This window comes from Haemaphysalis longicornis, unplaced genomic scaffold, assembly GCF_048455015.1.
Source record: "Haemaphysalis longicornis isolate Haplotype H1 unplaced genomic scaffold, Haemaphysalis longicornis Haplotype H1 scaffold_3, whole genome shotgun sequence".
Classification (NCBI taxonomy): Eukaryota; Metazoa; Arthropoda; class Arachnida; order Ixodida; family Ixodidae; genus Haemaphysalis; species Haemaphysalis longicornis.
The window spans coordinates 197,600,559-197,615,776 of NW_027526335.1; the positions used below are offsets into that span (position 1 = coordinate 197,600,559).

Consider the following 15,218-nt stretch of genomic DNA (forward strand, 5'->3'; position numbering starts at 1 on the left):
GTGAGAGAAGGGAATAAGAGATGGACGTGGTTCACCAGACTAGCTGAGATAAAGGCTGTCACTTGAGCGGGTGCCTAGCCGGGCAGCCGCTCTTGCGCGATATTTCAAACGGCCTTGTCCCTGCTTCGTTCCCGGCCGGAGTGAAGTCTGCTTGTCCAGTGTAGGTGGACACAGCGGCCGTTGGAGCGGTGAAAGGCATTTCTCGTTCGGAAAAAGACAAATAATTAAAGAGAAAGCAAGCCCCGTCCATCAAGAATAGGTACTGGGTGGTCAGCCATGGGTTGGTGACGTAAAAGGTACTGTTGCGAGACCGCACCGATGCCTCGCTCCTTTATCCTGACGGGATGTCTACGCCACGAAAAAAATGAAGGGAAAGCAAAAGAGGTATATTCCAGGTTTTTTTTTTTTTGCGGCTTTCTCAGGAAATAACGCATCGTTGTTCGTCGAACAAAAGCTGGGACTGCTACGAAACATATGACCTTTCAGTTAAAAAAAATTTTCATTCAGCCTTTAGTCTCCCTTCAGGTAGAGCGATATACATAGGTGTGATGTGCCACAGCCGATTTTCTCGTTGCGTTTTAAGGCCTAGGGCGAGGTGCTCGCGAGACCGTCTGCCACATTAGGAACGCAACTATCATTCTTATGTACTTCTTTTCTGACTGTAGAGAACAATAAAAATAATGTTCAAAGATGTCCCCTATTCTGCCATTCTCCGGGAGCAGTCTCACAGCCACAAGAAAACCTCTCTTAAAACTATACGGCTTCAAGTGTTCTACAAAATTGGCCTTTATAACGATTCATTATTCACAGTTGTCGACTTCTAAGCTAGTATACACCTAATAATTTACACAATCAATGCTCCTGACTATTTTGAGACACGTTCGGTAGCGTCGCGCCGGAAGTAGCGTGGGCTGGATGAAGCGGCAGCCATGCAGTCGCTTCAAAACCCTTTCTTGTTCATCGTGCAGATACTGGCGTTCCTCGGCACGTGGCAGCACTTGGATTACCCCTACGAAGTTATCATCGAGCCTTCGTCGCCTTGTCACGTCAGCGGCGGGAACAGTACCGATCCCACCTTCCGCATGGCGTACATCGTGCCCCGCTTCGGCTTGGCATCCACATCGCCTACGACACCAGTCTGCCGGACCTACTTAAGAGCGACACTTTCCTCGGGTCACTTCAGTGGGCTGGATGAAGCGGCAGCCATGCAGTCGCTTCAAAACCCTTTCTTGTTCATCGTGCAGGTTGGTAAACACGCTTCCTTGCACGCTAAGCGATCCAGCAATATTTGGCTGCTGCTCTTTCCAAGCCCACTGGTGATTCTTGGTGACCTGTCGGAGTGCGTGCGTGTTGTGAAATTACTTATGTTAGCCGGGGATGTGGAGCTTAACCCTGGTCCCGAAGAAGATATTCTTTCTGCTATTGCCGCCTTATCTGCTAAAACCGACGCACGCCATACCGAGGTAATAGGGATGCTGTCCGAGGTTCGAGCTAATCAGCAAAAACTAGAGGAAAAAGTTTCCAGCTTAGCAAGTAGGCTCGCAACCGTAGAATCCCTGGTGGAATCATACGAAGCAAATCAGGTCGCTGATGATCTACCAAGAGTTGTTGATGAAGCAGTTCGAGACCGAACTACGGCTATAAATTCTCGGCTGGACGAGCTGGAAGACCGGTCTCGACGGGAAAATCTTATATTCTACGGAATCCCTGACCTTCTGCCATCTGAGAATTGGTCTGAGTCTGAAACTAAAATTCGAGACTGCCTTTCCAATCTACTTCAGCTAACCTTAACCGACGAAGCAATTTCCCGAGCCCACAGACTAGGTTCCTTCACAGTAAACAAACATCGACCTATAATCGTAAAATTCTCGTCTTCTAAGCATAAACAGAAGGTCTTTGCTGAGCGAAAAAAATTAAAGGTACTGGCATCTCCGTTAGCGAAGATTTCTGCCGTGCCACGCGCTTGTCGCATAAAAAGTTGATCGAATTTGCAAAGGCTAGCGGACAGAAATATTTGCTACGGCTCAACCATTTGCTGATAGGCAAAAAAACGTACATGTACTGCCCGGTAACCGATCGGGTTTGCGAAATCCAGACAAGTGAGCCTCGTGCAATGAATGCTGTCATAAGCGAGCCCTCTGATGGCCTTAGCAATTCACCAGCATAGCGGAGTCATGGTCCGGTGGCAAAAAAAAATATTTCACTTATGTATACGAATATTCGCAGCGTCGTCAACAAGCGCGATGCTTTATCTTCCGTAGTCGACACGTGCAGTGCCGACATTGTTGTTTTGACAGAAACTTGGCTTTCTAGCAAAATTATTGACCGTGAAATTCTAGAGTGCGAGGGTGCTTACCGTTTCTATCGACATGACCGGGATGTGCGATCTGGAGGTGGCGTACTTATCGCTGTTCGTGATTCTTTGATATCCTGTTCCATCCAGCTCACGTCACCACTAGAGCTAGTGTGCGCACGCATAGGCTTGCAGAAAAAAAACTTTATAATTTGCGTTGTCTACAGAGCGCCTTCCTCGCCTAACACATTTTGTTCAGAGCTGCATGACGTTATAAACAATCTGACAGTAAGGTTTCCTTCCATGCCGCTAATACTCCTCGGGGACTTCAATTTTCCGGGCATTAACTGGCAGAGCGATCCCCCTACAACCCAAGAAAGCTCCTCGGAATATTTTGAATTTTTAAGCCTTTGTCTTGATTTCAACCTGCACCAGCTTGTTCTTAAGCCAACTCGATGTTCCGCGCAGTCCGCGAATACCTTAGATTTAATCCTCACTACATCACCGGAATTTGTTTCTCCTATGACTTATCTACCGGGTATTAGTGACCATTGTATTATACAGTGTGATTTGAACTTAAACTTGCCTTCCCTTACCTCGTCCAAAGTAATTCGTGATTACAGAAGTGCAGACTTTGACGCAATTAATAACGAATTAGAATTGTTCATCGCTGACTACATTCCAAGTTTTCACTCCCGAACAGTCGAAGAAAACTGGTCATTATTCAAAGAAAAAGCTACCTCCCTGATTAACCAATACATACCACAGAAGCGTATTTACTCCGATTCTCGTGCACCCTGGTTCAACTCGCATCTTAAGCGTTTATTGAACAAAAAGAAACGGCTTTTCCGATCTGCAAAACACTCTGGAAGTGTTGAGCGTTGGAATACCTACAAAACAGCTTTGAGCACTTACAAGGTTGCTGTAGCTGAATCTAAGAAAACATTTTATGAGCAAACGCTGCCTTCTCTTTTAAAAGATAGCCCTCAGAAATTTTGGAGTGCGGTCAATAGTAAAAAATCGAGTGCCATCGAACTCTGTGTTTCTAGCAATGAACCTGTCGGTCGCACCGTGTGTTGTGAAGTATTGAATGATGCGTTCAGTTCTGTATTTTCTGATTCTGCGCCTTGCGCCAGTGCTGTTTTTCCTGATGTACCTTACACTTCAATGTCGCCGATTTTCAGTGATTTTGATGGCGTTGTGAAGTTGATACAGAATTCAAAAGTGTCTGCATGCTCTGGTGTTGACGGTATCAACTCGAAATTTCTTAAGGGCACCACTGCTTATTCATCTGTCATCTTACGTGAAATCTTTGCTCAGTCACTTCAAACCGGCGCTCTGCCAAGTGATTGGACGGCAGGAATGGTTATTCCCGTACACAAATCTGGTAGTTGTTTCTCTCCGCTCAATTATAGGCCTATATCCTTAACTAGCGTCCCCTGCAAATTAATGGAGCACATAATTTATTCACACCTGGTTTCATTTCTTGAGTCAAACTTATTTTTTACCCCGCACCAACATGGATTTAGGAAACACTTTTCCTGTGATACCCAGCTTTTGTCTTTCACAAATGATTTATTTCAAGCGATGGACGCTAACATTATTGTAGACTGTATTTTTTTAGATTTCGCCAAAGCGTTCGATACTGTTTCACACACAATTCTCCTGGCTAAATTAAGCAAGCTAAACATCGATCCAAGTGTACTTTCTTGGATTAAGGGTTTTTTGTCCGATCGTTCACAGTTTGTTTTTGCTAACGAATGTTACTCTTCTACTGCTCGTGTAACCTCTGGAGTACCTCAGGGATCTGTCTTAGGACCTCTATTGTTTTTAATTTACATTAACGATCTCCCGGGCCAAATTAACTCGTCAATTAAGCTCTTCGCTGATGACTGTGTTTTGTATCGAGGTATTTCCAATCCTGGTGACTGTGATGCTCTTCAATCAGATATTGGCATAGTAACATCATGGTGCTCTAAATCACAAATGAAGCTTAACATTAATAAGTGCAAGGCATTGCGTGTTTGTCGTGCGTTTAAGAATATTGCTCCTCCTAAGTACAGCGTTAACAATGTAGCTATAGAAAGTGTCTCCTCGTACAAGTATCTTGGTATTCACATTTCACATAACCTCACCTGGAACACACATATAAATTACATTTACAGTAATGCCAGCCGCATGCTCGGATTCTTGCGGCGTAATTTTTCATCGGCAACTCCAGCTGTCAAGTTGCTTTTGTATAAATCCTTAGTGAGGCCTAAGCTGGAATATGCATGCTCTATTTTTGACCCTTCTGCTGTATATCTCAAAAATACTCTTGAATCAATCCAAAATCGAGCTGCTCGTTTTATTCTTTGTAATTATTCTCGTCATGCAAGTGTTTCGGTGATGAAACTAACCCTTGGATTGCCTAACCTAGAATTACGTCGTAAATACTTTCGCTTGTGTCTTTTTCAAAGGATTTATTACTCTAATCAGACCCTCGGGAACGAGCTAATGTCCCCGCCATCATACATTTCATCGCGCACAGATCATCGTTTCAAGGTTGCAGTTCCTGCCTCTCGCACCAATGTTCATTTTGATTCGTTTTTACCACGAACAACGAATGACTGGAACCATCTCCCTGCCTCCATCGCTGCTATCACTGACGCCACTAACTTTAAAAATGTTGTCAATGAATTTGTTTGTAACATTACCCACTCCTCTCTGTAATGCCTCCGGGCCTTGAGAGTATGATAATAAATAAATAAAACGTAAGAAAGCTTCCATTCATAGCTATGTCTTCAGTTGTCCTAAAATGAATACAGGAAACATAATCCTACAGCAACGCTCCTCAAGCATAGTACAGTACAAACACAGGCAGATGAGTGAGTACATAAGCCCCCCTAACGCAACATGAGTAGTGATAGCTAACGTAAGGGCCACAGCTAGCACTGTTTTATGATCAGCCTGTCTGCGCCCACTGAAGGGTAAAAATTTATCCCATAGTTCTCCAATTATCCCAGTGCTGTGCTAACTGCGACCAATTTATCCGCGCGCAAACTTCTTTTTCTCATCTGCCCATCTAACGTTCGGCAGCCCCCTGCCACGCTTGCCTTATCTAGAGATCCTCTCTGTTACCCTTAATGACCAATGGTTATCTTTCCTTCGCATTGCATGCCCAGCCTACAAGCATTTCTTCTTCTTAATTTCTACTAATATGTCTTTAACACCAGTTTGCTCCCCGACCCACTCCGCTCTCTTCTTGTGCCTTAATGTTTCACCTGTCATCTTCCGTTCCATTTCTCTCTGAGTCGTCCTCAATTCAAGCTGACAGAGAGAGAGAAATAGAGAGAGAGAGAGAGGGCTGTTTATTAGAAGAAAGCAGAGAGGTCTGCTGGCATGTATTCACCTACATGCTACTCTTCGGGTATGGGGTGAAGTGATTTGGGGTGAAGTGGGGTGAAGTGAAGAGAGCAAAAGAGAGGGGAAAAAAGAAAAAGCTAAAACATAAGGTGCCATGGAGTGTTGCGAGGGTCACGTAAAAGTCCACGTGGTCTCACAGGATCACGATTTATAGTTCTACATTGTCTCTGCGACACCGATGTCGTGTAAATAAACAAACACTGCGTGTAATACTTTTCGCTGGTATGATGAAGATGACCATGGTACAAGAAGAGATTTCAATGATAAAGGTCCGTTGTTGAGCCACTCGATCTTCTTGGCAAGGTGGTTCCTCTACAGGTTGTACGCCGGACACTCTAATAATATGTGGTGAACAGTTTCTGGCAAACCATAGTTAACACAATAAGGGGTTGTGGTTTGACCAATGCTATCTTGGTAGGAGTTCGTAAGTACTGCGTTGAGGCGCAACCGATGGTAGAGAATCTCAATTCGACTTGGGATTCGCTCCGGGAGTCTCATTTTCAGGTCAGCATCTATATGGTCCCGAAAGGAGTGATGAGCTTCAGGAAAATACCAGAAGCGGTTTTGCTCCTCTAAGACAACTGCTTCGCTGGCGCTGCAGCCTAGTTCTTTGTAAAAAAGAATTTTTCTTAGATTGCGCAGTTGTGGCCCTCTGCGAGCTGCCTGATCTGTCTTCTTGTCGCCGAGAATGCCACAATGTTCGGGTATCCATTGCAAGTTCACGCGATGCCCAGCGACGGAGGCCAGATGTTGCAGGTAGGTGACGTCGCGGGATACTTGGTAGCGAAGGCTGAAGCAGCTGTCGTGCGAAGTGCTTGCAGTGCTGTCTTCGAATACGTGAATATAGCCCATTCGGCTGATACCTGACGAAGAATGTAGCGGAGGGCTTGCTTAATCGCATGAAGATCGGCCGACGTGGATGAGGTTGCACGTTCAAGGCGGTAGGACAGCACGTGGGCGGTTGGCGAAACGTAGATGCAAGATGAACTACTGTGAGGTGTAGATGAACCGCTCGTAAAAATGTGGGCCATATGTAAATTACAGCCACTGATGTGGGGAAGCGCGAGTTGAAGAAGGCACAGTTGAGGGAGAGTTTGCGTTGCTACCAGGGATGTCGCGCTTTATGCACGCGGGTGAGAGAGTTCAGGGGGGGGGGGGGGGGGACATCAGACGGCGTGGTTAGTCGCGCTTGGGATAGTACAGATATGTTAGTAGAGCTATCATCGCTGCGAAGCTCCAAATTTCATTGCGCTTTACTACACGGGTCAAAAGTTCGGTTGTTGTGTGCAATTGATACTTCAGCTATATTCCAAATGTCTCCTCTAGCCGAACAACATCTAAGGGCAAGCAACCAGGTTCCGCAAAGGTACCAGCGCAGGATTAGCCCCTAGGAAGTACAAGGCAGGTGCGCAGACAATTATGTCTTGCTCACACAAGCTGCTTTTTGCTTGTGGTTGACAGCCGCTGCAAAACAGCAGGCTGTAACGCAGGAAGCCATCGAAATAAGCCTTGGAGAGAAGCACCATTGATCGACAGTCACTACCCCCATTGACTTCCGGCAAGGTACGCAATGACTTGCACCGCCACGGAGATGCGAGTACGTAGACTCCGAACCCCTGGGGCGCAGGAGAGGTTTTGATCTATGGTTATCCCAAGTTGTCTTAGAGTTCGCATACAATGAAGGCAACGTCCGCCAAGGAATAATGGGTACTGAGTCATCCGCTTGCGGATGAATTCCATGACAACGCTCTTCCCAGGTGATAGGCGGAGGCCCTTCGGTGGAAGGTAGTCAGATATATTTTTTAGAGCTTTCTGGAGCTTCCTTTAAGTATTTAGACGTGAACTTGCGGCACTCCAAATGCAGATGTCGTCGGCATAAATTCTTAACTTGACGCCATGAGGAAGCACACGCTTTAAGTCGATTACTGTAATGTTATATAACAGCGGACTCAAAACCGCCCTTGAGGTACCCCTTTATTTATACTATAACATGAAGTAGAACCTTCCAAAGTGCTCATAAAAAGTTGTCGTCGTTCCAAGTAGCTGGAAGTCAGTGCATACAGCCTGCCGCTAAGACCAAGAACAACAAGGGACTCTAGAATGGCTGTATGAGAGACCGAATCGAATGCCAACTTCATGTCTAGATAAAGCACGGTTGGTATGTGCCCGTGGTGTAATCCCTCTTCTACAGACGGCACTACCGTGCATTCTTTGTATATTCTTCGAGACGTCTTGTGTAGGTATCGTGTATTGTCTGGTCGTTTAACGTTTCTCACACGGCTTTGGGGAGTACGGAATAAAACGCTCTCTTATAGAATATAAATGCCCCGTAAAGGGGTTTAGTTTACTGCTGATTTTCCTATCACATTATTGATGACGAGGATGTGATCCGTGGTTGCGTAACATTTTCCAGCCTGCTCACTGGGTTGCTGGAAATCCGGGGTGTCATCTATGAAACTAACGGTACCTTTCGTAGGCAGCGTCTAAAGAACTGGGAGTAGGCTGATGGGTATGTAATTGTTGAGGACTTTGGTATCTGCCTTCTAATAACACGCGATAATATGAGAGTTTTCCCAGGTGACGCGCTCTTTGTGGGTCTTCATCGAAAATGTTTCGTCTAAAGAACTGGGAGTAGGCTGATGGGTGTGTAATTGTTGAGGACCTTGGTATCTGCCTTCTAATAACACGCGATAATATGAGAGTTTTCCCAGGTGACGCGCTCTTTGTGGGTCTTCATCGAAAATGTTTCTTTGGTTTCAAGTGGACAATCGCAAGTTTTCATGTAAAAAAAATATGAAATTTGTTAGTCATCTCACTAAGGACGCGAATAGAATTCAGATGCACTCCACCCATCCTATGACGAACACTTTGGAAAAGGAAAATCAGTTCGTGATATCTGTTTTTTCGCTATAACCGGAAATAAAACATAAGTATACACATGGTGAAGGGAAAGCGAAATTGTTTCCTTATAGCCCCGATTTGGTTAGTGCCGATCCCGCTGTTAGTGGTCTCTACCATATAAAAAATGAACTATTTATTTGGGAATAAACACGCAGAATGTTCTGCATATTTGTAATTGTGAAATGAAATTTTTACTTGCCTTATAAGCACGAATTGTATTCTCCTCGCTGTTCTAGCCTGCAAGCCCAAGAACACAAACTTTCTCAAAGAGAATGGTATTTCTGACAAAATAAATCAATGAGGAAACACTCCAGGGTGCAAAGCAGAGATGAATGGGCCAAGCTGGGCTTTGAAAAACACAAACAGAAAGAAATAGGTATCGAGGGCAAAAGCAGCGGCGACAGAAATACGCTGATAATACAAAGGACAAAATATGCATGAGTAGGCTTGGTCCTTGAGAATATGGGCAATGGAACTTTGACTAATGAATGAAGCCCGTGTCTTAAATCGTCTTAAAGGACACCTGTTTTGTTCCCTACATCCGTCTTTTTAGACATGTCCTGGCTTGTCGTTCATAATCTGTGATCTACGCGTAATTGAACAATAAGGGGCACTTACCCTGCCAGGGCTTCTGAAGCAGGCGCGCTCTACGCTAGGAAGAACTTCCAAATGAGCGTCAGGGCGCTAATCGGTTTCTTGTTTTGGGCGAGTTTATAAAAACCTGCACCGCCTAAAACGTATGAGAAGGTACGACAAAAGGTCAATCGCAGGTTTGACTTTTTAGACGTTTTTTTTGCAATATGGCTTTCGTGTACACTCGATGGCCTAATGTGCAACTCTTTCAAGCACGTCTTTTTAGTCTTTAGTTTAGGCAACTCTCTGCAACGATAAAAAGAGACTGTGTCAAAAATAGAGAAAACGTACTTGTGTTCTCCAGCGTCCAACAGATTTGCTTACAACATATTCTCGTTTTTATTACGAAAACCTAAAGCCTTATGCCATACTTCTTTGGGACCAAGACCGTCAAGTAAGCGCAAGATTTTCTTGTTGCTTGTACACATCGATTTAAGTGTTGTTACGGCTATAGAACCAGCCTTGTCATAGAGAACAGAATTCATTACGTTGCAATAAAAACCGCAAGAGGCCCAAATTTAGTCAACGCATTGCTGTCACCGACAATTGTAAGTGAGAGCTTAATTGATGGGTCAGCTGCCGAAGTCCTTAAAAGCTACTCTTAGAACCACAACACCATTTTTATTTAGTCCTTCGTCGCTGAGCTAAGCGAAGGCCTGCTGAAGTTGTTGCTGCGGTTGCAACTCCCCCAGGCAATACATTTTTCAGCGGAAAAGCGTTATGTACCTGGCTAGACTAAAAATTTCGGAACTCGGGCACACAAAAATCCTGCAAAATAACCAGCGGCTAAAGGAACAAATCCCTTTGGAAGAATTCGCTAATGGTTGCCAAATTTCTCAGGAAGCTGATCTAAATGATAAAAAAAGCAAGTTACTTGAAAAAAAAGTTTCTTAAATTAGGGTGTGGCTGGTACTCAAACCACAGGCCCTCGGAATGAGGTACCACCAACGAATAAAATATCAACACAACTTGGTGGATCCAGCCGTCGAAAGGTTGACCGTGAGAATACGCTGCGGCTAGTCACTTCGAAACGGGTTGGACACATTTATTGCAGTCTCAATGCTTGCCGAATGCTTTGACAATACAAGAGTACAAATAACGCGAGCAGGTAGGTAGCATCCCCCCACGTGTCCTGTTTGCTTGTCAATAGAAATGCGACGGTGTCCCAAGTCGAAGTAACGGACAGAAAAAAAGAAGACAAACGAATAAATGTGGTCTAGTCAATGCTTTGTGGCCTTACACTAAGCAACTTGCGTTTGAAACATGCCCTTAGGCCTTAATGTGCACCTGGAACAGGATTGTTGACAAGTAGTAAGCTCAATAGTCAAAAGCACGTTCAGGCTAAATATCTGCTTTTCTTGCTAACCCAACACGGTTGTGTTCAGAGTCATAGTAACCAGTCGCAGAAGAAAGTGATGGAGATGGAAAAGCAAAGTCACATTGAGATGAGACGTTCGCTAATCGGACGCGAATGCTTTCCCAATCACACAATCCTAATTGGTGGTTGGGTGTCCCATAATGTTTTTTAGATGCGGAGCATCTTATTGTCGGGGCTATGTCCCTCCCTCCGCCGTGCGGCGTCCACACCCCCACTGCGATGCCTGGCCAGGCACCGCTGATGACGATTGTGGCAGGATGCCCCTAGGGATTGGCCAACCAAAGAATCCATCACGAGATAGCTTCGCGTTCAACCACCGTCGTCATCTTCCTGTAGGTGAACCCTGAGTATCACTCCGCTCCCCCCCCCCCTGCGCACGCCTGGCGAGGCACCGTGGATGATGATTGTAGCAGGATGCCCCTAAGGATTAGCCAACCAAAGAATCCATCACGAGATACCTTCGCGTTCAACCACCGTCGTCTTCGTCCCCTAGAGGAACCCTGAGTACAACAACCCCCCCCCCCCACTACGCATGCCTGGGCAGGCACCGCTAAAGATGATTGTGGCACGATACCCCTAGGGATTGGCCAACCAAAGAATCCTTCACGAGATATCTTCGCCTTCAACTATCATTGTCCTTTTCCAGTTGGGGAACCCTGAGTAGTATGCGAGGCACTCCTCTTGTTCTCTCCGACGCATCTCTCTTCGGCATTCCTCCTCTCCTCTCCGAAGCTCCTCTCCCCTTCGGGATTGCGCAACAAATGGCAACACCTGTGGTGGCCGCTGCATACTCCGCTGGGGGCGCCACTGTAGCTCCGCAGTATGAATGACTAACTCCGCTCCCTCATTCTCCTCCTGCAACGCCGCGATGGGTCAGCGTCAACGCCAGTGTCAGCGCCGCGGAGAAGAGGGCTCGAGCCGCTGCCATGGAACCGCAGCGGCGACAGGCCGATCCCGCACTTCGGTCTCGCGAAGCCGAAAGGAAACGTCAACGCTGCAAAGAAGCTGCTGCTGATGCAACGAGGGCTCGCGCAGCTGAACTAATGGGAACTTGAGTGGACCCCATGGCTGCTTTGCATACTACTCAGGGTTATGGTGGTTATGCTGGACGGCTCGAAAGGCCGTCCACCATAACTGGGTCTCTGGGATACAAAAATAAAACGGACACTGTGATTAACACCGTTACCAACGCTGTTTCTTCATTCGTTGTTTGTTTGCAGCCATGGCAGCCACCGTTTCATACCTAGTGATTTTGTGACGTATGAGCACTGGCTCAAAGAAGTACCACATTTCGGTTAGCGCACTAGGAAACCCTGTATTGAACAATATCTGATTTTAATCAGCTGAGCATTGCGATACTCCCCATGCGAAATTTACCGAAGCATGAATGGCAGTCTTCTCAATTAGGGAGCATAGAGGTGCGTCTCAGGAAGTAGTAGCGACATCAGGAAACGCGCGAGGGCGCGCGATTCTGGCGTTATCTCGCAGCGCATCGCCGCCACCGAGCATGTCTTGCGGGGTCTCGGCATACCATCCTTCCCCTCCTCTTTCGCCGTACTTCTCTCCTCATCTTTCCTGCTCGCTCTAACTTGTCCATTTTTGGCGTACTTTCATTTTCTCGTTTACGAGGAGACCCACGGCAATCCGCAATGACAGGAGCCGGTGTTTGAGAGCTGCGCTTTAAGTGTTGTGGTAACCATACTTGATAAGGTAAACTTGATAAGGTAACTATAAAAACTTCATATCCCCTCATTCGCTATGATGAGAAAGTTTCTAAAACGTGCTGGATGGCGGATAGAAGCACGTGCACTTACGTATCTTGCTGCAAACACACAAGCAAATCTTTTACGAGGGGTCTGTAGGGTTTATTTGTTAAAAAGAACTGTATTTGTATGCCTGCTTGCAAATTGGCACAACAAAGGGGGCACAGTTTATGCCGGCAGTCCAAAAAGATCTCCTCGCTGGCCTGATTACCAAACCTAGGATACTAAGATCTCGAAATTACTGCCTCAGGCTCCCGCAGTATAGTTGACAGTTCATAGACAGCTCTGGTGGTACGACCGAAAAGGTTCGTCTAGAAGCGGAAAGTTGTGGAATCCATAAAATCTTTTACTTACACCAGTTCCCACTAACCACGCAGTTATGGAAGTGAAAGAAGGCGGTTTTTATAAGGAACCCGATGCCTGTTGTTCCTTAGTAAAGTCATTCGACGCCACGTTCACCGACACACCTGATGCCATTGTGCACTACACAACCAAAGGAAACATTGCAAAAATAAGACAAGACATTCGCGGCTACTGTTATCTGTCCAGGCCTTCTGAGCAGAGGTGACCATCACAGCAAACTACCTGGAACACGAGCCCCTACGCACTTGCGTAAACAACTGGATTAAGAAACAATAGCTTCCTTCCACACTGTGAAGAAGGATGACTGCGAAACTGGACGCAGTCTGCGGAGTGCCAAAAAGAAAACACCTGTGTTTCTAATCTGTGATTGAGCATACTTAACGCCAATTACATGAATGAAACTGGAAAGGACCCGATATTTATTCTTGCTTACAAACATGGAGCTGTCTGATTGCGTCCCGCACCGTAATCCCTTTAGTGTTTTGTAACGCACCAACCGAACCCGGTGGGCAACTGAGGACACCGGGAAGATATCATTGGGCCTTTTGACGTCCACGTGTAAGTTTCCTGCCCGCACAACGGATAATTCATCTGCAAGGGCACGACGCCTATAGCTGTGGGTGCCGCCCGCACCCCCCCCCCCTCTACCCCCGTCTCCCTGCCCTCCCAACGCGGGCACGCATAACCGGCCACCGGTTATGTGCACCTGCCTAGAAGTGAAAGACACCATCGAAAATGTCGCTCTGAAAGCCGCGTATGCTGAACAAGTAATATCGGCTCAGGTCAGCGTATGAAGCGGAATAATTGCTGCTTATGAAGTTGTGGTTTACAGCTACCCGAAAAGCTCAAACTTGAGAATCAACGGCGGTGGCAGGGGCTTCCATTGTTTTTGCGCCGCCCGTGCTTATGCTCGAATCCATGCTCCTTCGTTGCCCGCTCTCCTCTCTCAATGCGAATGACATGCATCCATCCCATCGCGACTTAAAAACTGGAAAGCCTCAAGCTTTATTCTAGGGGAAACACACGTGTGTGTCCGTTTTCCTCCCCCGTCGCAGGCAGTTTACTGTCTGTGTAACACACGAACCAAGACCCGAACCGCCCAATGACGGAAGACAGCATTGAGCCATTAAACTTCGGCGTTTAAATCTCCAACCAACACAAGAGAAATGCCGTCCGTAGTGCCCTGGAGCCCAGCTATGGGTCCACCCACCGTCTTTCCTCGCCCAACCTGTGCAAGCATACACCGGCAACGTGATGGGCGTGTACTTAAGTGTAAAATACATCGACAGAAATGTCGCTTCGAATGCCTTTCAAGCGGGAAAAGAAATATGGGATCTCTTCAATCGGGAGGGATTTCCAGCTCTCCGGTGAGGATAGAATTTCGGGTGGCAAGGACGCCGACTTTTGGTCGCTTTTACGTCCATTCGTTCTTGTGTTGTTCTCCGCAATCATCTGATAACGCAGCACTGTCAATTGGGCACGCGGGTACTGGTTTCTGATGGAAACAAAGTGCAGGAACGGCGCACTTCGAAAAGAAACGATACAGAGCGTGTACTGTCTTCCTCCTTTGCTATGTCCGTTGTCGTTTTGCTATATCTTCGTCAGTAACATCTGATAAAGGCACTCCACGCTTCGCCGGTTGTCACTTGATGGCGAAAATTGTGGAGGAGGCATCGGTGGTAGCCAGGGGAATAACGGTTGTGAAAGAGGATTTGGATTATGATTATGAGATTTAACGCACTGACGCAACACAGGAGCGCCATATTGGAGGGAAACGGAATAATTTTGGCCCCATTGGGATCGTTAACATGGGCCGAAATATCGACAAACGGGCGTTTTCGCTTTTCGCCTCCATCAGAAAAGCGGCTATCGCGGCCGGGAATGGAACGCGCGTACTTGCGCTCAGCAGCACAACGCCTTAGCCACTTAGCCTCCGCGGACTGTGCCGTGTAAAACTGTTTCAGCGGAATGAAACCTGGGGGGAGGGTGTGGAGGCAAATGTAGATATGTACTTCTTCGTGGTAAAATTCACGTTTCATAAGTCCCGATGCATGCCTAGGTACAGTATCAGTCAAAATTTTGTGCGCCAAGCTGGAAACGCGGCGGCTGCAAAAAATTCAATGTACAAGCGTGCGTCCCGACCGAGCCTGAAATTTTTATGCAAGGAACCTAGAGAAAACACCTTTCTTTCTTAGTGCCTTAAAATATTTTTTTGCAATATTGAAAGGTAACGCCGATTATTTCAATTCATTGTTGTTTAAAAGGCTTAGGATTGGCGCACAAAATTTTGACAAAGGGTGTGCATACATGGCATAGTCTCTGAAAAGCATGAACGTGTGCCACTGCCGATGATGAATAACTTGAACACTCTGGGATTGGCGGAAGCCTAAATTGGGTAAACAGAGTTATGAAGAGTGAGCGTTTATTTGAGCATGACGGCAGTTCTAAAAAAAGCGTAATATCGACCACTCCGCTTGGTCAC

At 46.4% G+C, this 15,218-nt stretch overlaps 1 pseudogene; it reads left to right on the plus strand.

The window, feature by feature from the left end:
* The first annotated feature begins 929 nt into the window (after nucleotides 1-929).
* Nucleotides 930-2,167, plus strand: LOC144175632 (uncharacterized; annotated as a pseudogene).
* Nucleotides 2,168-15,218: the final 13,051 nt, after the last annotated feature.